We start from the raw sequence: 25823 nt of genomic DNA on the forward strand, positions 1-25823 counted from the left end.
ATTTAATAACAGCTGCAGATGGTACAAAAAGAGTAGACTTTGCTTCGGTCATCTGAATCCATAATATACGAAAAAATGACCGATCTTCCTGTCATACCCTTTTCAACTTGTTGTTGGGCTGTCCACCCTAGACCATCGTACAATGTGTATCCGGTAAGTGCACAGCAGGCTTGGATGTGCCAATCATGGGTTTTTATGCAGCGAAGTGAAAGGGCATCAGTGGTCTCGGCTGTCTTTGCATCTTTTATGTCTTGTTTATTTGCAAAGACAAGTATAACAAAATGTTGTCGATCCTCGTGTCGAAGCAACCTGAAGAGCTCATCCTTTATAAGGGTAATCCTGGCTCTGTCTGTGCAGTCCATCACCACAATAACAGCATGAGTTCCATGATAGTATGTCTTTCTTGGCCACCAAGATTCCAAACCTAAGGCAATAACAAATATTGACTTAATATCCATACAATGCTGCTTTGACTCTTAATTTTTCTTCTAAGTACTAGTGTTCAGCAGTTATGTTTGGCACATTTTTTGGACACGGGTATTTGGAATATGATAATTTAATCAACACTCACATCCAAATTCAAGTAATAGTCTAATTAAAATTCAGCCAATCAACAGAGTGAACAAAAGCAACGATCTAGTTTATCGTATTTAACATGTCAATATCCCTTTAATATTACACATGACAACATATTCATGTGCCATTTCAATACAATCCGCTTACAACCAAAATGTCAGTTAAAAGAGGCATGCAAAAGGGATAAAATGAGGATTCAACACCTAATTGGTTCATTTCACAAGGTTGGTAAAAATTAATACATAGAAACATAACCAAAAAGTTGCATGCTTTAACCTAATTGATTCAACACCACACAACTTTTCTTGTAACACCCCTAACCCACGTCCGTCACCAGAATAGGTTTCGAAGCATTGCCGAAGCTTATCTGTAACACCCCAAACTCGGCCTAGAAGTTAGGCCCGAATCTGGCGTGCCACATTGAAGTGTCTTTCGAAAACCATGTTTTCATTGAAAACCCTTCTTAATTAAAAACTTGAGTAAAATCTCAATTACATTAGTTTATTCCCAAAAATTTTTTTCAGTTGCAGAAGCTAAGCTTAAAAGTAACCAGTTTACGAAAATGTGATGTTTCAAGATTAAGTTGTCAAAACATAGTGTTTTGAAGACAGTTATTAACTTGGAAAACCACGATATACTTTTAAGACAGATAGAAAACGTAATAAAACGACGATCCCAATTCAAAATCCAGAAATTAATGGAGGCCTTATTACAACCCAAATCAAAATATAAGTACTTATAAGTAGGCAACTTAAAAGAAAATCGGAATTAATAGCAGTTGTGTGCCCATCTCCGACTCCCTCGCAGCACCGATCCTCCTAATACTGGGGATTACCTGCACAGTTAATAAACGGGGTGAGTTTATGAAAACTCAATGTGTAATCCCCTTACTAAAGTAACAGTCAATATACAGAAACAGTCAGGGCCAGGGCCCTTTTACAGTAACGATACAGTCTAATTCAGAGCATACGTGGACTAAAACCCACTACAATATCATTTAGGTCATAGCCCATAACAGAATCAATTGGGCCTAGCCCATTCTCAATATCAGTATTAGTTGGGCCTAGCCCAAATCAGTAACAGAACAGAACAATGTGGGCTTTAGCCCAATACAGAAACAAGTTGGGCCTTAGCCTAATACAGAAACAGTATGTAGTATGGTGCAAGTATGCAAACCTACCCCAATCTAGCCAGCACACCACCCGTACCAACCCAACACACCATGTGGGGACAAAGTCGACCCACCCAGCCCACACACCATTATTACAGCATAGTTGCCAGTAATAATAATAACGCAGCTGAGCTGCCAGTACAGTATATGTGGCAAAGCCACCAGTAATAGTATATGTGGCAGAGCCACTCGTAATAGTACTTCCTCCATAACAGAATCCTATGCAATATGTCGTGTATGTCATGCTCAATCATCACACATGTATGCAAAATGGCCATGCACAGTAGCAGTCATTTACACACATATTAAAAGCATACCAGTCATACGACCACAATCAAGTTAGTCAAATTCGAAGACCAAGCCAGTCATCTACCCATAAGGGCAAAACAGTCATTTTAACCTATAAGGGTATTTCGATAATTTCACAAACTAGGGGTATTTCGGTAATTTCACAAATCAAGGGTATTTCGATAATTTTACAAATTGGGGGTATTTCAATAATTTTACACACTGAGGGTATTTTAATAAAACTAGGGGTATTTCGATAATTTCACAAATTAGGGGTGTTTCGGTAATTTTACAAACTGGAGGTATTTCAGTAATTTTACACACCGGGAGTATTTCAGTAATTTCACAAATCGGGGGTCTCGATGACCCAACAGAAGGCCTATTGTCGCCTCAAGTGACTTAAGTAACCTAAACAGTCACAACGGTGTAAATGGGCCTAAGGCCCATTATTCGGCCTAAGTGGATTAGCCCAGAAATAGCCACAGTTATGCCAATGTCATAATTCAAACAATACTTACCACATCACACACATTTTATCCGTGTGGGCCCTTAAGCCCATTGGGCCCACACGACCCATTTTGGCCCAATGAGCCCAGAACGGCCCAAGACCACGAGAGCGCTCGTGATGGCCTTTACAGACTAACGCCCATGTTCGTGGGCTCGGTTCACCACACGTATGATCGCACGCTCGTGTGGCATCATACGCCATATTTCTGGCTGTTCGGCATTTTGCTGATCTACAGTCATAGCAGTGTAAACGACACATACTTTTCGGCTTTTCAGCCGATTATCCAACATAGCATACGGTTACACACCTATTTGCGAAACTAGCTAAGATCCATGCTCTCCGAATCCTATAATCAACCAAAATATCGTATCAGATTTACAACCAATAAGGTTAATAATTGTCCAAGCCCAAAACGACAATCCATACTTACCTTGACTGATCGTTGATCGGTTTATTTCCCTTAGATCACAGGCTAGAGTTGATCACACTCCTCTTTGACGATTAATTGCATTACAAATACAGCCTATCAACTACGATGGTCTAAAGCCATGGCTTAGCACACATTAGTCTAGAGGAATTACACGCAACCCTTTCCCCCAAAATTCGACCAACCACTTGAGAAATTACAAGCCTTCAACTTTACCTTTAATCGCGAGATGGGCAAACGATTTGCACTCATTGTGGAATTCTATAAATAGAAGGCACTACCAAGCATAAGGGAGGAAGAAAATTGGCCAACAGAGAACATAAAAGAAAATAGCATATGTTTAAGAAAGAAGTTTGAACATATCAAAGGAATAGAAAAAAAAACAAGAAGAAATCTAGTAACTCACCCTTTGCTAAAGCCACTCCCAAACCAGAACTGATCAAAGAAGAAGATAGAAATCGGTAACAGAATCAAGACACTGAAGGGGAGGAGAGATCAAAACAACCGATCAAGAAAATCATTAACTAAAAGCCGACAAACAAAATGGAGATATGAGAGAAACAGAAAAGGTTTGGCAAGAAGGGAAGAAGAAGATCAACAGACCAAAACCGCAAAAGAAGAGGGGAAAAAGAGAATGATATATTCGGCAATAAAGGACAATTCCCCAAATGATCAATTACCCCAACCCAAAATAGTGCACTAAGACCCCCAATCCCGAAATTCTGAGTAGTCCCCACTCAAATTCGGCACAATACACCCATTACACACCAAATTCCTTCTTTTTCTCCCCAAAATCCCCAACTAACAACCCCCTTATCCAAGTCCCCCAAAACCCTCCTAAAAGCACTCCATAAATCCCTTTGCACCCCATGCTATTCAAACTCAAGATCCCCTTGCCACCAATATGACGCCACTACCACTGGATCATCAACCTTTCTTGTGACATGATTTCCCTAACAATATTCTTAAAGCCCACTTACTTACATCCAAGGTTTTATCCACCTAAAACCAAAATTTTTGCTAAAGCCTAGGTTTGAACCCAAGAATTCTCCAACACTCCCAAACACTCCTAAATCACTTAACCACTGAAGCAGACATTCATTTATGCACAGTTTCCTAACTGTTCCCTTACTCAAGGTCCAATACTTCTAGGCCCAAATTTCGAGGTGTTACATTATCGATCAAACAAACATAAATTTAAATATTGATAACATATAATATTCAGATCAAAAACTAATTAAATTCATACATAATGTCCCTTATTTTAGCCCTCTAGGCCCAAAAGACGTGTTAGAAACAAATCGAGACTAATTCGAAAACTCAGAGAATTTTTCAAAAAATAATAAAAATTTTCAAAGCTGCAGGGCTCACACGGCCATGTGGCCAAAATATACCTTAAATAACAAGTTTGCCATTCCCTGCAAGCTTAAACATTAAACAATTCAAAAATCATTCGTTTAACTTATTCAAAACACATTTAAACACATCCAAAACATGTCAAAACAACCATCCTAGGTGTCTAACCAATGTACCCTCATAGGTACCACAATTATATCATCAAAACATATAAATAAAACATCATTCAAATCCAATTTGTAAACATGCCAATTTCAATTTATTTTTACCTATTTCATGTTCATTTAAACATTAACTTAAATTTTCCATAATATGACCTCAAACATAAACACATATTTATATGTATATAACCATCCAATATTAACTTATAATATTATTTACAATTAATCCGCAAAATGATTAATATTTAGACACCTTAGGTACATGCCGACACAAAAGGAAAAACATCACCACGTTTGAGGTCGGGATCGTTGTTGGATGCTGAATCAACGATCAAAATTAAGTACCTAGCTTGTGCACGGAAAACAAAACTGTACGCTGAGTAAAAACTCAGTGGTATTTCTATAATCCGAATATTTAAAAATAAGAAATTACAAATATTCAATTGAAATATAAACACATATTAAAATTTAAATATTACAACAACCATATTATATTTTATTTGTTTCATAAATATCTCAATTCTCATACTTGCTATATAAATAGCTTTTCACAATTTATTTCACATTTCATTATACAATTGCATTATCCACTCCATAAACATTTCATGAGTATATAACTCATATATTCCATATATTTGCAACATATTCCACATTCTATTTTCAATTCACTATTTCACTTTCATTTCTCATACCATGCCATTTCAATATCAATTATAAAATTTTATTATTCATTTACCCCTATTAACACGAGTCAGACTCAGACGGATACGCGGATCCAACCAAAACACACCAGTTTGGCACCCAGTGCCTCATCGAATAATTCGAAGTAATAATTTGACACCAGTGTCTCATCGGCTAAACCGAAGTAAATTGGCACTCAGTGCCTCATCGAATTAATCCGAAGTAGTAAATTGACACCTAGTGTCTTATTGACTCGAAGTTGAAGAAATCCCTGAACTCTTCCAATCCTATGGCATGTCATCTATATCCGACTCAGCCTGATACAGTTAATAGGGTTTAATTTCACATTTTAGATATAATCAATATCCAATACTGATTTTTCATATAATCACATAATTACACATATAGTCATTTCAATTCAAAAATCAATTCAATCAATTTTCAATCAATTCAATAAATCAAAGTGCCATATACTCACCTTAACCACTTACCATATACATTAATTTAAAGTATAACAATTAACAACTAGGTTTGGATTATAGAAATACAAACTAGAAATTTTGAGCTATTCCTCGTCGACTTTATCTTTCCCCTTTTTAGTCAAGGGTTCCGGTACGACGTTAGCTACGGGATTAAAACAATTAAAATTCATCAATACAATACAATTCAATCTCATAATTAATATTTTAATTTTTACTCAATATTTACTTGAATTCCAATTTATTCCCTAAACCGAGACTAACTTTATTTCTTTACAATTAACCTTATATTTTCACACAAATTTCACTTTCAACTAAATTTAACTCCCTAATTTGACTTAAATCCCTAAATTTTGAAATTTTCACAATTTAGTCTCTGTTACTCAAAATTTACAATTTATTCTCCAATTCAATCATTTTCATTTCTAACTTAAAATCTATCAATTTAATCCCTAATACTAAAATTATTCAACATAGACAATACTTAAAAACTCAATAATTTCTAAAATTTTGACATGGGTAGGGTAGTATTTAATACCAGGATTCCAAAAACATAAAAATTAGAAGAAAATGGACTAAATTGACTCACCAATTGAGCTTTGAACTTTGAAACCCTAATTTCTCCTTTCTTTCTTTCTCTTTCTCTTTTTCTTTCTTTCCCTTTCTGTTTTCGTTTCTATCTCTGTTTCTTTTTTTATTTTCTTTATCTATTTATTCTTTATTTTTATTATATATTATTATATTATTATAATATATATACTTAAATGTTAAGTAAATATATTTTATTATAATAGATATTAAATTTTACACTTGTTTTAATATTATCTTTGCCTCATTAATGGCATAATTGCTTCTTTAGTCCCTTTAATTTTCTTTAATCCATAATTCAACTTTCACCCTTTATGCAATTTAGTTCTTTATACCTAATTACTCTTATTTCATGCAAATTCACCTAACCAAAACCTAATTAACTATAAAAATATACGAGTTCGTTTTTCAAAAATAGAGTCTCGAAAATACACTTTCTGACACCCGTGACTATCGGGTCGTTACATTTCCTAACTACCAAAGAGGTATCAAAAAATTTCAAACAATTGAACTAGTTTCAGCACTAGAAAAGCCTGGAATGAACTAAAAGAAATAATAATAATAATAATAATAATAATAATAATAATAATAATAATGAATAGCAGAAATTAAATCATTGAGGAATTGGGAAAAAAAATAAGAAAAGTACCTTGAAGTGAATGTTTTTCTAAACAAGCCCTTCAACATTACTACCAATAGGAGGATGGGTAGTAATAACATCACCAAGGTGAAGCTTGTAAAGCGACTTCGTTTTGCATGTATTATCCAACCCCATTACCACAATCTTATATTCCTTTACCGAAAATAACATGAACTAACTTGAAATTGATAATTCTAGGTGAACACATACATACGTGAGACCGAAAGGAAACTTTATCGCGTATAGATTCGATTGTCCGTATTTATTCTAAGTGAGATTGAGAGATTAATTGGACTAAATAGTAATTGGATGATTTATTGACTAAGAGGTAAAAAATAAGCTAATTAGATTCAATCCAATTCCTTAATCCAAGAATTAAATTTTAACATGGATGCTAATCAACTACTATTGTCTTTGTTATCTTTATTACAAGTTTGGAATTTTTACAGTTTAGTCCTTTAACTATTATTGTAGTTCAATATTCAAATTTATGATTTGTTGTACTATATCTTGTTAGACATTGTAGTTTGCATGCTTGTTGCTAGTAATTCATTTTTATCAACCTATCTCTTGTGTTCTATTGTACACTAAAAAAATATTACAACTAGATCTATCAAACTTGCGGAACACCGCATGTTTTATTCTTTGTTTGCAATTTTCTCTGCTTGGTGTACGTACGTCGAGGTGCAATCATCAATCTTTCGATCGTAAACCCATAACACCCTGATCCACTTTTTGAAGGTCTACAATCCTTGTATGTCATTCTTTTGTTAAAAATTGTTTGTGTTTAATTTTCTTTTATGCTATCGTGTGAAATTTGTAGTTTTACTCGTTTATTTTGTTTATTATTTTTATTATTTTATTGTGTTCATTGGTTTTGGACGTGGTAGTTGTGGATAGCTAGGATTGCTAGTTGTGATAATTAGGACTATATGTGTGCATCGTGCTTTATTTACTTGTAGGATAACATTTTTACTTGATGCAATGTTGTTTGACCAAAACTGGTTGCGCTCCAGTATTACGATGCCACAGAGTAGTATTTCGTATTTCGAGCTCAACCTTTCATTGGTAACATGGATAGCTTCTAATTTACAATTTTGTGAAGCCAAAGCTAAAGACCTAGTGGGATTTCTTTATCAGTTCGAGTATATATGTAATACTTTAGTCTATATGGGATTTCTAAATGAGAAAATACATTTGTTACTGATTCTATTCGCTTTAGGATGAAAAGTGAAGGAATGGTTTGTAACACCCTAAACCCGACTTAGACGTTATGGCCAAATCTGGCGATGTCACATGGAATGAGATTTGAAGACAAGATTGTCGAGTTAAAACCGTTACAGTTAGTTAGCTTTTATTTAATTCAAAAAAATAAGTACTAGTTGATTTGCTTTAAAACTTGTCTCTTAGCAGAAGCTTTTGTAACCAATTAATTTAGGAAAAATCATTTCTATTTATGAAAACCTTAGTTTTTAGAAAAATCGTGTTTTGTGAGCAGTTTTTAAAAAAATCCATAAAAAATAGTATAAAGTCCAAAATTTAAAGCCAACTAGTCCATAGTCCAGAAGATACATCAAAAACCCCAAATAAGTAATAAATTCTAGGCATTAACAAAAAATAGTCTAAAATTTACGTGTGGCAACCGTCGAGTCCTCTGCTGTACTGACCCGTCAAGTCTGGGGATTACCTGTACAGATTAAACAGAGAAAGGATGAGTTTTTGCAAACTTAGTGTGTAATCCCCACAGAAAACATGCATACAAATAATCAACAGAATTCAGTTAGATACAGTCTGGGGCCTGTGCCCATCACAGAATCAGTTTGGGCTTTAGCCTATTCAGATATAGTCTTAGAAATACATTAGGGCCTTGGCCCATATTAGATACAGTGTAACAACCCGATTTCGACCCTAATTGGATATAGTGGTTTCGGGACCACAAATCTGAGTCAAAAAATATTTTAATATTATTTTGTGTGTTTATTATGTGTGAATTTGATTGTGTAAAATTTTCATATTTAAATTTTATCGTTTGAATGACCGATTAAATAAAATGACTTAATAGCGTAAAATGAAAATTTAGGGGTCAGATCTAAAATCACCTAATTGTTGTTGTCTTTTAAAATGGGAGATTTAAATGTGCAATAAGACAAAAACTAAGATAGTGGGTGGCAATAGTCAACATTACCCTTATATTATATGTTTATTAAATTAATTAATAAAGGTTAAATAAGTAAAACAACAAATAAATAATATATGTTAAATTAAAACATAAAAAAATGGCCATTTCATCACCTTCCTTAGTCAAAATCAACAAAGAAGAAAACCATTAAACCTTATTAGGGTTCGACACTTTACTAGCTTGATTAAGGTATGAAATTGCTTCGATTTTTGATAATTTTTACGTTTTTTGAGATCGTTGCTTCGAATATTATCCGATCCATGTTTGAATTTTTGATTTTGATGAATATTTTGAGTTGTGCCATTGATGAAAATTTTTGTTATGTGATGTTTGATGATGAATAATGAAAGATATGTTTTAGATTAATATGTTTCGTATTGGAATTTTTGATGAAATTGAGTAAATAAGGTTAAATTGCAAAAATAATATTTTGAGGGGTTAAAATGTGAAATAAATGAAATGTGTGGACTTGTATAAAGACAAGGAACAATCGGCCCTAGCATAGTGTGTGTAAATTTTGTGTATTTTGTGTTTTATGCAATAGGGACTAAATTGCTAAAAGTGTAAAATATCAGGTGCAAAATGATAATTTTTCCATTTATGTGTTTTTGGACCAAATTGAATGGAATAATATTTAAACTAGTTTATTTTGAATATTTAGATCAAGAACAAAAGAAATCGGAGTTGGATCGAGGATAAACCAAAATCATCGATTAACCGCCCTAATCCGATTTTCACCGTCCAAGGTAAGTCTAATTGCAAATACACATCATTAAATTAGTATATATATATATATGTTCTATAAGAAAAAATATAATGGTATGAGTATGTATATATGTGTTTTAAATTCTATAAGTTGAAATAAAATGTATGAATTGTATATATATGTGTGTTAGCCAATGTATGTTTTGAGTTCTATAAATTGAAACAAATTGTATAAATTATATATATTTAGCCGAATATATGTGTTGAGTTTCATAGGTTGAATGTAATTATATGAATTATATATCTGTTAGTCGAATGTACGTTTGCTACGAATATTTGTGTATGAATTTGATTCTTTGCTGAGATACAATATTTGAGAAGCTTTATACAAATCTTAAAGAACATTTAGAAATTTCTTATAAAGAATTATGTGAGAGATCAACTTCGTCTCCGAGATATTCAGGCTCAGTGCCTAGCAGGCTTAATGCCGGTGAAATATTTCAGACTTTATGTCTAGCAGGCTTCATGCCGGTGTACTGAATCAGGCTTCAGGCCTAGCAGGCTTCGTGCCAGTGTATCATTTCAAGATATGTGCTTAGTAAGATCTATGTCAATGTGATATCAAATGGGATTACGAAGTTATAATAATCAGGTATGTGATATGTCATATTTATTTGATGCTTAGGTAAGAACATTGGTTGATTATTTATAACAAAAAGATACTTATGCGTGCATATGTATAAGGTAAGTATATTCGACCTTATGCTAATGATAAGTATAAGTTTGGAAGTATATAATGTTAATTAGTTATGACTAAAATGTCTTGAGATTAATGAATGTTCTGGTGATGTTGTGTAATGCATATTCGGTTTTAATAAAAAATTACCTAAGGAATTAAATGATTCAAACATATATATGTGTTTTGCTAATGACTTACTAAACTAAGTTAGCTTACTTTGTGTTTTTACTTGTCTTTGTTTTATAGATTTTTTTAGAGGTTGTTACGTGCTCGGGGATCGTCAGCAACCCTATCACACTATCGATTGTTTTCTTCGATATTTTACTAAGTTGAGTTTTGAGCTTATGGCATGTATAGTCTAGATGAAATAATTGATTTGGGACTTGTATATATAGAGCCATGCGAAAAATGGCTTGTCTTTGATCATTAGTATTTGTTTCGGTTTTTGTTTTATGGGTTCTTGATCAAGTTTTTGATTTTATAATTTCGGCTATGGCTTATTTATATGTAGTATACGGTAGCTATGTTTTGTTGATAAGGTGGTGAATGAGTTGATATATATATAATATGTGTGGAATGTATGGATTTGGTAATTAATTGAGTTGAATGATTATAGTTTTGGAAGTGTAGGTTAAGTTGATTCGGGTTGTATTGATAATATATTTGGGTGTATCTTGGTTTTACAGGTTCGGTTTGGTTTAAGAATGAGTTGTCCATGATCATTTTGTTTAAGTTGAGTTTATGTGATTTTGAATGGATGTTTGATGTGTCTAATTTTTATGTTTGAATTCGATTATATTGGAGCATGAATTGAGCTTGCAATCGAATGAAATATTAAAGTTACACGTATATGACATTTTTGGTTTAAGCTAGGTATTAAAATCTTGAGACATGAGTTGAATATTAAGGTGATATTTAATTATGAGTTTCGCAATAAGATTAATATGGATGTTAGTTGAATTTTAATTATGCTATGTAATAATTAGGTATTTAGAAATATCGTATATTCATGTGGTGCATTTAAAATATGTTTGATTTGAAAATATAAGTGATTATATGATTCGGTTTTGGTGCTCATATTTATAATGGTAAGTATTTGAATTGATGAATGTCAATAAAGTATAAATATGTTATGGATAATGTGTTATAATGGTGAACATGTATTACTTAGCTTGGTAATGATATTGAAATATGGTTATTTGGAAATGGCTCATTAGGAGTTCATGCATAAGCTTGAAATAGGTAAATAAGCATGTTATGGTCTTATATAATGATGTATATTTGTCTTTTAAATGAGCATAAGGTTAGTAAGTAATGTACTTGATAAATTTAGGTAATGTTAATTAATTGGAAGATGCATGATTTAGACCTAACTTTATATACTTAAATAGGTTAGTCGAATTGAGTACATGGTAGCGGCAAGGTATGAGTATAAATTGATGTGAATAACTATGCATAAGGATTTTAATTACTCGAGGATTTTTGATTGAATTGATGTGATAATACATAATTCTTGCTCAATATTTTAATGTACATTTTCTTTGTATGGCTTTGTGACATGTTTGTTTAAATATAATTATGATTATATGCAAGTGAAATGTATGTATTTTTTATGATTAATAATGTATGTTAAATTTTAATCCATCATTAGTTTTATTTATGCAAATATGACATGTATGCATTCAGAATTGTTTGAAAGTTGTATCTTATTTGGTAATGCATCATAACCCCAATCCGACGATGGATACGGGTTAGAGGTGTTACATACAGAATGCAGATACAGTAAATCGAAATCCTACCCACCAGCCTCTACACACCATCTCCTTCCAAACCTACACACCATGTGGGGATTAAATCAACCCACCCATCACTACACACCATGCTGTACCAAAATGCGGCACATAATCAAAATGTTGCAGCTGAGCTGCTAGATAACAGGCTTAATAGCCTTTCAGACACCTCCTCCAAATATCATCAACCCACCCCGATACAATGCAACATACAAAATATGTCATGCCATTATGCAATTAATAGTACATACATTCAAATATCATAATTCATGCTTGGTATAGAAATCAGACAGACAGATCACACATATAGGGGTCTAAGTAAAACTTATCGACCCTACAGTAGTCCACAGTCGACTTGGGCGACCCGTGCAACCTTACAGAATTTTTCAGAAAAATGGGCTCACATGAACATATGGCCCACTTGGCCTAAATTGGCCTTGGCCACGTAATCCATTTTAATGTAACCCGTGCTAGTTAATTACTCATATATATTTTCACTATTTACTTATATGTTCCTTCAAAGCTGTCTACTTGAGTTACTATTACTAAATTATTTATATCTTGAGCTACAGAATTTTGAATTAAGATTCACTTGATGTCTTTGAAACTAGGCTCAAATACCTTTCTAACATAAAATTTTTATAATTTTTGGTTCATCCAATAAGTACAGTAAAATCTTCAAACTTACCCCTGTTCTGCTGTCTGACAGCTTCATCCCTTCTTTGCTAAAAATAAATTATCTCTTAGTAAAAAAATTGGATGATGTTTCAATTTGTTTTTATTGAAAATAGATTCATTAGTAATTTAAACATGTAAATTATAACCCCTGATTATTTTTCTCCAATTTTTGATGATTTTCCAAAGTCAGAGTAGGGGAACTCGAATTCATTCTGACCTTGTCTCACAAAGTTTATTATTCCTCACGATTTACAATTCCATTACTTACATCGTTTCTTCTATGAGAAACTAGACTCAATAAGCTTTAATTCAATATTTTATTAATCCTCTAATTTGATTTACACAATTAATGGCAAGTTTTCAAAGTTACCCTACTGTTGCTGTCTAAACAACAAGTATTTTCGGCTTTTCGCCGAATCCTGTTTTTTTTTGCGTTACGGGTACACACCTTGTTTTGTTTGATGCTAAAATAGTCCTCGAGAACTCCAAAGCCTATAATCAAGATACTGAACATCAATTTAATGGATCTACAAGCGAATTGATAACCAAGAATGAATAAAAACCCAACTTACCACTAACGATAACCCTTCGTTTAACTATTGTTAAGACGAGAACACTGAATTCACCAGTCCGAGCCTCCCCCTATGCCCAAATTGCAAAGAAAAAAATTACCACTTTAGTTGTTAAGAGATTCATGACAGAAACGAAGAGAAACACCTACCGAAACTAAGAGAGCACTAACCGAGTGCGAAAACGAAGGAAAATAAATGGATTGGGGAAAAATGAAGAAGAAGAAAAAGAAGCGAAAGATGGAAAAACTCAGAGAATTTTGGCAAGAGGAGAGGGAGAAGAATAGACGGCAGATTTTTTTTTGGAAAAGAGAGTCAAATTTTGATTATGGGAAAAAAATAAAATAAAATCCCGATAACCCCTAAAATCTCTTAATCTTCTCCCCTAATTCCCACTACACATCCACTACTCAGAATCCCCCTATTACACAACTCTATCCCGAAATTTAAGCAAAAAAATAATACCCTTGCCTGCATAAGGATTCAAACACAAGACCTCCACCATAATAACACACCATTTAACCACCAGACCAGCAGGTCTATTCTGATGTAGTTTACCCAACAATCAAATAAAATCCTATTAACAAGAGTAAGACCTAATTCATTCAAAATACCAAAATTTGCCGAAGCGAAGGTTTGAACTTGGGATCTCCCAAACATGGTTAGATTGTTGGAACAAATATGGTTCTGGAAATAAATTTCTTACGTTCAGTAGGAAAGTAAATTTCTCTCTCACTCTCTCTTATTAAAATCGATAGAATTTTTATTCTTGGAAAATATATTTTATACTTAAAAAATAAATTCATACTATTTTCGGGAAAAATAATAATATCTCAAAGTTGTGTAAAACTTATTGTGTTTTTAGCCCTACCGATTCCATCTATTTATAGGGAGAAGAAGTGAAACTTTTTTTGAATTAGTAGAAGTCTATTTAATAGAAAAATAACTTCCTAGTTGAACTAGGAGAGAGAAGGGGCAATAGGGTGTGGTTCTCCTCATATGTATTATGATGGGGATTCGAACCATTCTTGTATTGGGTTCAATTATATGTGTTTCTTAAACTTTTAACTCAACACTTTATACTTTAATCCAGCCTAGTACATGTTTTTCTATTTATTATTTATTAATTTAAATAAATTAATTTTTCAATTAAATAATTTTCTCAACCCAATTCTAATTCTGTTAAAATCATGACAACTTTTGTAATGCCCAAACCTGACCTGATTCACTGGGCCTGAATTTCAAGTGTTACTACACAAAACTTAATCAATAACAAAAAATAATTTCCTATTTATTTAAACATGTTCTTTAGCATTCTAAATTAAAAAAAATATTACAAGAAAACAAGGGAAGTATTTAAAATACATTTGGTTACATCAATCTTGATACAAATCTTTACAAGTTAAAATTTTATTACATACAAACTCAAAAGGCGAATTCCAAGACTACACCACATATTCATTAGATGCAGAATAGCCCACTCCGCCACCGCCTTGGCATAAACAAGTCTTGTAAGTACATGGGGTACTTATTGAGCTCATTAACTAAACCTTGATGGATACTTTTCAATCTTGCTCGAATTACTATGCAACCAACGTTTTGCATCATTTAGTCCAGCGGATACCACCACAGTTTCTCATTCTCTTATACACCAGTTGTCATGCTCTTATCATACTAAATCTTCCTTATCTATCTAACTGAGGAATCCTTCCAATCATTTTATAAACCTCTTTTCCTATAATAATTTCTCAACAGTACATACTCTCATAAACCACTTATAATAATCCTTGCCTTAACTCATACTCTTATCTCAAAGAGTTGTTCACTGATATTTATCATGGGTGGTACATATATATATTTGGTGAATACTTACGTAGAATATAATACTATCAATTCATACTCAGTCATATCCTGATTTAGTAACACACATATCCATATTGATAAATCATTGCATAGACCACTTTGACGAATTTCATGTCGGTATATATCAGAATCCCATAATTCAAGATAACAATACCCCTCACTTTTCATATTTATAGATCATCATAATGAATACCCTTCTTGAGATAAAAATACACATATCTTTTTCATAACCCAGAACATATCAATACTTCACCTTAGACTTTGTAACAACTCGTTTTTAGTGAAATCGGAACAGTAGTTTTGGGACAACAAATCTGACTAGAAAATTTTTATTTTATTATTATTTAATGTCTATGGAATATTAGAAAGGTCTTTTAAAAATTTTGTTAAGAAATTTTGACGTTTGCATGCTTAATTAAGTAAAAAGGACTAAATCGTAAAAGGTAAAAAAGTAGAGTTCTATAAGTTAAAGGTATCAATTAGCTATGAAATTTTAAAGTAAGGGGACTTAGATGGTGATTCGACCATTTATCATGTTAGTGGACTTTTATGGACACAAATTAAGTTAATTGTAAGTTAAAATGAAAGGTTAATAAAGTAAATTAATAAATAAGTTAAAGAAAAACAAAGAAACAAAAGGTATCATCTTCCAAAAACATTTCTCCCCACCGAAAATTAGAGAGAAAGGACTCTGCTATTGCACCTTGAACATTTGGCTAGCTCCTTCCTTGCATGTAAGTGTTATTGTGTCCCCTTTTTATAATTTTTTTTGTTTTCGGAATCGTTGTAGCTTAGTCTAAGTAGCCCAGGGATTAAATTGCAAAAATTTTAAAGATTTATGGTTTTTCCATGAATATAATTGTATGTTTTTTAATGTTTGATGGAATATTATGAGTCTTTGTTGTTAAATAAACAAGTTTTGTAAAGGGATTTTTGAGGAAATTGTCATTTGGGGACTTATTTATAAAACGAGTAAAATTCTATGGTAAAATTGTAAAATTATAATTTTTATGGGTTAGTGTAGGTCCCTAGTGAATTCGGCTAGCATGAAATGCAGATGAAATTGCTCAAATTTCAATTTACGAGCCTAAGGACTGAATTGTAAAGAAGTTAAAATATTAGAGGTAAAATAGTAATTTTGCAAAAAGTATGAATTTTGGACTAAATTGAATAGTTTAAGTATTAAATGGATTGAATTTGCCTATTTAGATCAAGATAGACCTTGTACGAATCTAGATCAAGGAAAAGCTAAAGCCTCGGATTAGTTGATCTCGTTTCTACGTCTTTGTCATCGAGGTAAGTTCATATGATTAAATAACGTTTTAATTTTATATTGATCTATATATTCATGTATTATTGCAAGGAAATAAAATGGTGGAAATCCAACGATGTTACGACGATTATCGAGTCCCGTTTGAACCGAATACGTAGGATACAAATAACATGTCATTAGAGCTACCATGTTTCGGGTGCTAGTCTTGAATGTCCTACCGATGGCTGAGGTCCTGTATTTGTTGCGGATACTCCTTAGCTTGTGTGAGTAGTATTGTGTAGCTTACATTCTGACTAATAGCTCGTGTGAGCAGACCCATTTCATAGCTCGTGTGAGCAACGAGGTAAAGGAAAAGGAAATGTTACGATTATATGTTTAACGTACTTCGTGTGAGCTTTCTCGCGTAACCGGTGTTATTCTAAATGGTTCAACGGGCATGAAAAAGAAAGGAACGGTAATTGTTCAAATGAATTTTGACATGAATCTATGAAAAGGAAATGTTCAATGAAAGTATATCAACGTTTATGAAAATGATGATATTAAATGAAGTTGGTCATGAATAATGACTTACCTTATTTTAATTCAAGTGAATTATGAGTTGATGCACTAACATGTGTTGTTGTTAATGATGCTTAGGCTTGTGCCAAGCTTATGGTTGGATTGTATCATGCTTAATTTTAATGTTATGCATTGAAATGGTAGGTTATGTTCATGTTTTACAAACTTACTAGGCATTATATGCTTACGTAGTTTTCTTTCCTATGTTTTATAGATAATCGGGAGCTCGATCGGTTTGGAAGTTCATTAGAGATATATCACACTATCCAGTGATTACATCGATAGTTTTTGATGTTATGGCCAAGGTTATAATGGCATGTATAGGTGGACTTATGTTTAATGTTTAGTTGAATGCTTACATGTTGATTTTGGTATGTATATATGTTGGCTGTTTGGTACCATTTTGATAATGGTTAAATTCTGTCATTTAAGTGCTTGTGATGCATGAGAGAAATGGTTCAAATGGTAAGTTTATGTTGATTTGGTATAGGTCAAGTTATGGTATATTTTGAGATGGTAAAAATGTGATCAAGTATATGCATGTTTGGTAAGTTTATATGTTTGCTTTTGAGGTGCCTTACATGGCATATTGGTTGAATAATTATAGACTATTGAATTGGTCATGTTATGTTGGTTTTGATCATGTTATAATGCCTCGATCATATGTACTAAAATGCTTGTAGGTACATATTTGTGTTGGTGATTGAAATGGCTTGATTTTGGCCTCTTTCATGTCCACACGACCTAAGACATAGGTTTGTGTCTCAGCTGTGTGTGACACACAGCCATGCGATACGACTGTGTGTCCCCTATAGGTTTCAATGTTTACAAGTTAGGTAGTTACACGGCCCAGCACACTGCCTGGCACATGGGTGTGTGAGGCCATTTCGAGAGTTACACGGGCTGCAACATGGCTGTGTGTCTCTATTTCGAATGTTACACAGCCCGAGACACAGACGTGTGTCTCATCCGTGTGACCTCTGCAGTTCAAAGTTACTAAATTTTTCCTAAACTTTTCGAATGATTCCCATTTAGTCCCGAATTATTTCTAACGTATTTCTAGGGCCCCGAAGGCTCAGTTAAGGGACAATATGCATGTGTATGAACTAATTATGCAATGTTTATATTGATGTATGAAATGCATGTTTTTATGTTACGTTTATACGGTAATGCTCCGTAACCTTATTCTGGCGACGGATACGGGTTAGGGGTGTTATAGAATCACTTAGTATAAAACTAATAGAACTTACTCATATCTTACCATAATGACAAACTTTCAGTTTCAACTATTATCATACATTTCTAATAGTTCATGCCATAAAGGTCTAACATAACACACTATACAAGTAGTCATACACAGTCTCGCTTTTTACTATCTTGGTGAACTTCACCTGTAACACCCTTGACCGGACCCGATCTACCGGATTCGAATCTCAGGTGTTACGTCCTTCTTACATATGTAACTTCTAAATTTTTCTTTCTCATTCATTGATGTAAACGTCTATCTATGATTATAACAGAATCTTTTATGGCGTACTATACTTAACATCTCTTTACTTTATATATCCTTTCTTAAATCTTATCTTATTAACAGACTTAATATCTTTTTCCATACTTACTAGTCTTATCATTTTCTTCGAGCGAGGTAGACTACCCCAATACTTAACTCAGAATTCGCCCAGATCTTACTTACTTCAGTGCACTCTCTATACATACTTTCAACACATAGCTTTGCCCTGTCACGTACCCTAACGCACACTAGTCTAGTCCCTTGTAACTATACTGGGTTCGTTGATCACCTTCAGACGTACCAACATACATAGTAGAAATCTTGCACAAAAGATGTGAAAAAGTAGTATCTGCAAGTATACGGGTCAGGTTGTAATATAGTTACAACGGAGTAGATGAGTACTTCGAGGATTATACCCAAGGGAGACGAACACTAAATTAATTCTAATTTAAGCATAAATAGATCTAACTTGTACTTTAATCGAATTATAGTATGAAGAATTAAAAGAAAGGTTTTTGATAAATTATAAAAAATAATAAGAAAGGAAATAAATGAAAATTAAATAAATGAAAAATAAGAAATAAAATAATCGAATATGTATCAAATCTGGGCATGGGTGATTATCTTTCTTTGGTATTCATAATCAACTGTCACTTCGGGTTTTATTATTCAATCAACTTGTCAATACTCTAGCAGGATCTTCTGATACGTCCATTGAAATACTAAGTTGGCAAGAACTACTTATCTTTCGACCTTACAGTCCATACCAGTTCAAGGTTAAGGTGTTCATGGATAGACAATACCAAATTTGGGTTAATTCCCACCTGGATTACTTTTTAGGGTTGTCATACATTCACTCGCTAATCCCCCACAAGAGGATTAGTTCCTCATGGATCTAATAAACAATATAAACTTGAATGAAAGAATGAACATCAAGAACAATTCAAGAGGAGAGTTTAGAAGAAGGTTGATTTGAATTAAGCGTAGAATCCTTACAGAGTTTGGCAGTAATTCTAGAATATGATTTCTTCTCAAAAGTAAATAACAAGAAAATAAATCTAAAACCTAAGAAAAGAGAAAATCTAAAGAGCAAAATGTACATTATCAGAAAGTGTTTGTTGTTGGAAAAATGGGTTTGGAAAATGCAATGGAAATTAAATTTAGGGAAAAACCAAAATTTTAAAAACAATTTCAAAATAAGATCTTGGTTGTGATATCTAAAGTAATAAACACTTAATCAAAATTGTACCTTTTCGATTTGTCTAGGATGAACGCTTCGACCAAGTAGCCTTCTTCTCTATCCTCAAGCTCACGTCTGCCGAGTGTGGCCTCGCTTCGAATCAGAAAATTTTTCACAAAAATTACCAGTGGGGTAGTTTTACAATTTCTCTAAACTTTTGAGTTAAGTTGTAAATCAGAAAAATATCTTTAGAAATTTTCTGGAATGATCTCTTTAGGGAATTTTCTCTCTACAACTTTGTCTTGAATTCAAGTGTGTGTAAATAATGACTTAAGGCTCTCTTTATATAGGAAGAGCTTAGAGAGTTCAACTATGATTAAACTTAATCACTTTAATTGTAACACCCCTAACCCGTATCTGTCGACAAAATAGGGTTACAGAGCATTATCAAAATTTACAGATCAAACAAATAGATATTCCAAACATTTCATATCATATAAATATTCATATCGAAATTAAAAAAAATTATACATACTATACCTTATACAAGCCCTCGAGGCCCTAAATACATGTTAGAAACAAGTCGAAACTAAATCAGAAATTCAGAATTTTTTAAAAAACATTGAAAATTTTCAAAGTTACAGAGGTCACACGACCGTGTGACTCACACGGCCAAGAGACATGCCCGTGTCTTAGGCCATGTGGGCGTTCAAAATGGGGACACACAGTTGTGTCCCAGCCAGTGTCCATGCCCGTGTAACTCATTGACTTGGGCCACATGAACAAGCCATATGCCCATGTGCTAGGCCATGTAACAAGCTGACTTGTAACCCTTTAAAACTACAGGGGACACACGGTCATGTCACCTGGCCGTGTGTCACACATGGCTGAGACACACGCCCGTGTCTCTACCCGAGTGGACGAAAATAAGCAATTTTACAAGCCATATTTCTCACCCAAATTGGCATCCACCTACACTCAAAAATGCACACATACATAAGCTATAATCAAGCATCCAAAACAAGCATGAACAAGCTTTAAACATGTGGTATAATCACATACAACCAATATGCCCTTAGGTACCTCAAATGACAAGTATAAATATGTGCAACCATGTGATCCATGTAACCAAGTAATCAACCAACTTTTATGTATAATTGCATCAATATACAACATGTAAATCATTTACCAAAACTTACAAATTGTACCACTTATTCAATAGCATCAAATACATATATGCTTACCATAGCATAGCACCAAATCACACCAAGTTATAAAACATACCTCATATATATATTCAACTACTATTTTACCTTTCATCATTCAAATCACAAATCCATCCACACATCAACGTTATAGGGAAAATTATGCACATACCAAAATACCAAAACACAAGCCAAATAAGTGGCTAATCTAAAAAAAAAGCACATATAGGCCAACATTTAGCCAAAATAACCTATACATGCCATTATAACCAAAATGTAACCAGCTAAAAGTACCAAAAGAGTCAATGGATAGTGTGATATAGCTCCAACAAGCTTCCAACCCGAATGAGCTTCCGAACTACTATAAAACATGAAAAATAACACAGAGTAAGCATTTAAGCTTAGTAAGTTTGTATGACATAGAATTTAACTTACCATTTAATCACAATTTAGGTAAGTAAACATAGCATATCCCAACTCAATTTGGCCAAATGCCTAAGCACATATTCATCAACATGTTAGTCATGTGAAACACATATAATAGCCAATATACATGGATGAACTCAACAAACATTCAAGTTCCATGAACATGTATCATCCATTTCATATATCAATGTATCATGTAACATCATTTCCATATACTTCTTGTAAATACCAATAGTAATTCGTATCGAACTCATATAATCACATAACAGAACCATTTAGAATATCGTTGGATACTCGGGTAGCACACACGAGGTGTACTAAACTGTAATATGTTAATTCCTTTACATGTATGCTCATACGAGCTCTAAATCGATATGCTCTTATGAGCTGTAATCAGTAAGATCATACGAACTGAATAACAACAAGCTCATGCTAGCTGAATAACGGTAAGATCGTACGAGCTGAGAATCTGTAAGCTCTCACGATCTGAAGTCGGTAACCCTAATGACATGTCATTTATATCGTACGTATTCTTAAGGTTCAAATGAGGCTCGATAGTCGTATGTAATTGGATATGCAACTGTGTATACATGTAGCAAATTTATAATTCATACATACTTCAAAATAAAACATATAATCACAATTTAATCACATGAACTTACCTCGATGAGTATATGTAGATACAGGGGAAATTATTTTGAGACTTTCTCTTTGCCCCGATCTAACTCCGTACGAGGTCTAGTTGGAACTATACTGATAAATTTAACTTATTTCAATATATAATTCATTCAATTAAATCCAAAACATATTTTTTGAAAAATTACCATTTTGCCCCTATACTTTTAATTTTTTTGCAATTTAGTCCTTAGGCTTGGAAAATGAAATTCATGCAAATTTTCCCTTACCCAAGCCTAGCTGATTTCTATACATACTAATAGCAGCCCATATATTTCACAAATTTAGAAATTTACCACATAGTATTTTCTATTTTTCAACTTAGTCCCTATTTGACAATTCCAATAAAAATTCTTTTACAAAAGTTTTTTTATCTAACCACAACCATTTATTTTATACCATTAAACTTCAAAAATCAAGCATACTCATCAATGAAAAAACCCTAATAGTTTAACAATTTTACAAATTAGTCCCTGGGCTAGCTAGGTTAAGCTACAACGATCCCGAAAATGTGAAATCATTAAAAACGGGACAAAAATCATACCTAATTGGGAAATATAAGCTTGGCCGAATGTTTCTCAACAAAAATAGCTTCTTTACTTAAGAAAAATCTGTGGAAAAAGATGATAGAAAATGATGATATATTTGTTTTGTTTTAATTTATCATTTATTACCTATTTACTAAATTAACATTAAAAACTAATCAAAATTTCAATAATAACAAACCATGATCATCCACTAACAACCTTAATGGGCTAATTTCCATATAATGACATCCACTTTAAAGTTCTATAGCTATTTAATACCTTTAGCTAATAAAACATAACTTTTGCACTTTACGCGATTTAGTCATTTTATCAAATTAAGCATGTAAACGGTAAAATTTCTTATCGAAATTTTATACGGTATTTCTATCAGGTTGTAGATTATGAAATAATAATAAAATAAAATTGTCAACCTCGAATTTGTGGCCCCGAAACCATTGTTTCGATTTCACTAAAAATGGGCTGTTACATTAATATTAAATTAATATATATTTATCAAGAAAAATATTATATTAAATTTAATATTAAATCTTATTAAAATAATAGAATGTTTATCTACAAGATAAAGATTAAATTAAATTTAATATTAAGATAATCACTTTAATGTTAAATTAATAAAATACTATTTAAAAAAATATTAAATTAAATTTAATATTAAACTATTAAAATAATATTATTTTTGGAATAATTAATCTGAAATCAAATTCTCTGGTGGAATTCCAGTAGGAATATAACTCTTCCACTACTCACCACCAATGACCAACTGCCGGTGGCCACCAGGACGTTACCGTCGCATCTACCGAAACTATCGTGTCTAGTGATACAGGTGCGACACCCTTATGGCACCCGAGTCTATTCTTCTGTTGCCGGTTCGATCCAGGCCAGTGATGATCTGGTCGGTTCGGTCTAGCCACTAGTTGGACCATCTACTTGGTTTCACATACCAGGCCTGGTTCAACCAGTTTTTAGGTATTGGTCTCGGTTTTGGTCTCCCGGGCCCAATTTACGATCTCAGGTCTAATTTTCAAGTTCATTACCCATTGGACCACTTGCCTGACTTGAAAATTAACTTTTAAAAATATCATATTAATTTTAATTGAATTGATTAATTGAATTTTGCTTGACTAGAATTAATATTTCCAAAAATCACTTAGATTTTCCAAATTATTTTTTCAAGAAATTTATTTAATCAAATTCTCTAGTTGAACAATTCTTACGACCATCTAATTTAATTCCTCATTGAATAAATCAACTCAATTAAATTATTCCCAAAGTCGTAGAATTTTCTTCTAATTCAAATGCAGTCTGATCGAGCGTTTGTTGAGCTAGCAGAGAGACCAATCTGACATATACAATTAGGCTCTAGTGATTGCAATTATGTCCAGAAGTATCGTTCCGATTATTCGCAATTACTTAATGATGGAGTCAGTCCACAAGAAGTACTATGATTGAATCTACTGATTGTATACTCTTGCGAAAGTAATTCATCCGTCCAATGACCTCGTCATGTGTGTGTTACCCTTATATGATATCCTTAATTCCTTTTAGTTAAATCCATTCACTCAATACAATTCTATTTTATCTCATTGTCACCATTGTGTCTTCTTAATGATTAATATGATCACTTTCAACAAATAACTGTGATGAATTACTCGTTCGAGAACAAGCAACCCTTGCCCACATTCCATATTTATCAATCCACTCAATGCCAATGAGAGGATATCATTAACTCTTTAATTGAGCAATGAATTCCACTGTTGCTAGTAAAGCCATGACATACACAAGTCACGTAGCGAACATACCGACTATGGGCTCGATAATCTTTAGAGCATAAGCCTCCACTTATATCAAAGTACATGAGTTACATATGCATGGTTAATGACTAACTCAGGATTTAGGTAAATCACACCGTAAACGTCACAAGTGAATTAAACAGATTCAGAATTAATTCATCTTGGGCCCAATCCAATTGGAATTGTAGATGACATAATAATCCATTTCAGTATTTTAATAAAATGGTCACTTTGATTCTTTTATGGAATTACAGACTCATTTAGATTATCTACTAAAGTAAGTCATCTTTCTCATAATGTAAATGTTCTTTACAATGCCACTTATCTTCAGTTTAAACTTTAGACGATCAGTGAGCTAATATTTGCTTGTCACAATTTCACTATGTATGCAAAATATAAAATACATAAAGACAAAAGATGTAATAGTGAAATGTGAAATTAACTTTATTTATTTATTCATCATTCAAGTAAATAGAAAACAGTTACATGCTTACTACAATATGGACACATTTCCCAACAATTTCCCACTTGCCCTATGAAGTAAATGTGTTATGTTTCACATTCCCATATCCTCGATGTGTTTGTTAAAACTCCTAATTACAAGAGTCTTAGTAAATGGAACCGTAAGGTTATTTTCAGAAGCTACTTTCATCACATCTACAATTCCTTCTGCTACTGCCTCTTGTATCAAGTGATACTTCTGATCAATGTGTTTTGTCCTCTTTTGACTTCTCATTTCCTTGGTATTTGCTATTGCAACACTGCTATCACAATACAGTGTTATAGCTTTTTCCATACCAGGAATAACTTTAATTTCGGTTAAGAATTTTCAAAACCATATTACTTCTTTCGTTGTCTTGAAAGCAGCCACATACTCGGCCTCCGTAGTAGAGTCAGCAGTGCAAGTTTGTTTTACACTTTTTCATATTATAGCTCCACGGCCTAGAACGAATACATTTTTTGACATAATTTCATTAAATCTTTACAGGTTTGAAAATCTGAGTCTCTGTATCTAACAGGAGTAAGGTCCTCCCTAGAATACACAAGCATATAATCCCTAGTTCTTTTAAGATACCTTAATATATGCTTTACAGCTTGCCAATGCCTGAGACCTGGATTCGCTTGATATCGGCTAACCATTCCTACTACAAAATAGATATCTGGACGTGTGCAAAGCACTATATACATGATGTTTCCAATTACCGAAGCATATGGAACCTTACTCATATCCTCTCTTTCTTTCGCTGTCTTAGGACAGTC

General features: G+C 33.0%; 1 pseudogene; it reads right to left on the reverse strand.

The window, feature by feature from the left end:
* Nucleotides 1-2: 2 nt before the first annotated feature.
* LOC128033948 (uncharacterized) lies at nucleotides 3-25359 on the reverse strand (annotated as a pseudogene).
* Between the last annotated feature and the right edge of the window lie 464 nt (nucleotides 25360-25823).

The sequence above is a fragment of the Gossypium raimondii genome, chromosome 10 (assembly GCF_025698545.1).
Source record: "Gossypium raimondii isolate GPD5lz chromosome 10, ASM2569854v1, whole genome shotgun sequence".
NCBI classification, from domain to species: Eukaryota; Viridiplantae; Streptophyta; class Magnoliopsida; order Malvales; family Malvaceae; genus Gossypium; species Gossypium raimondii.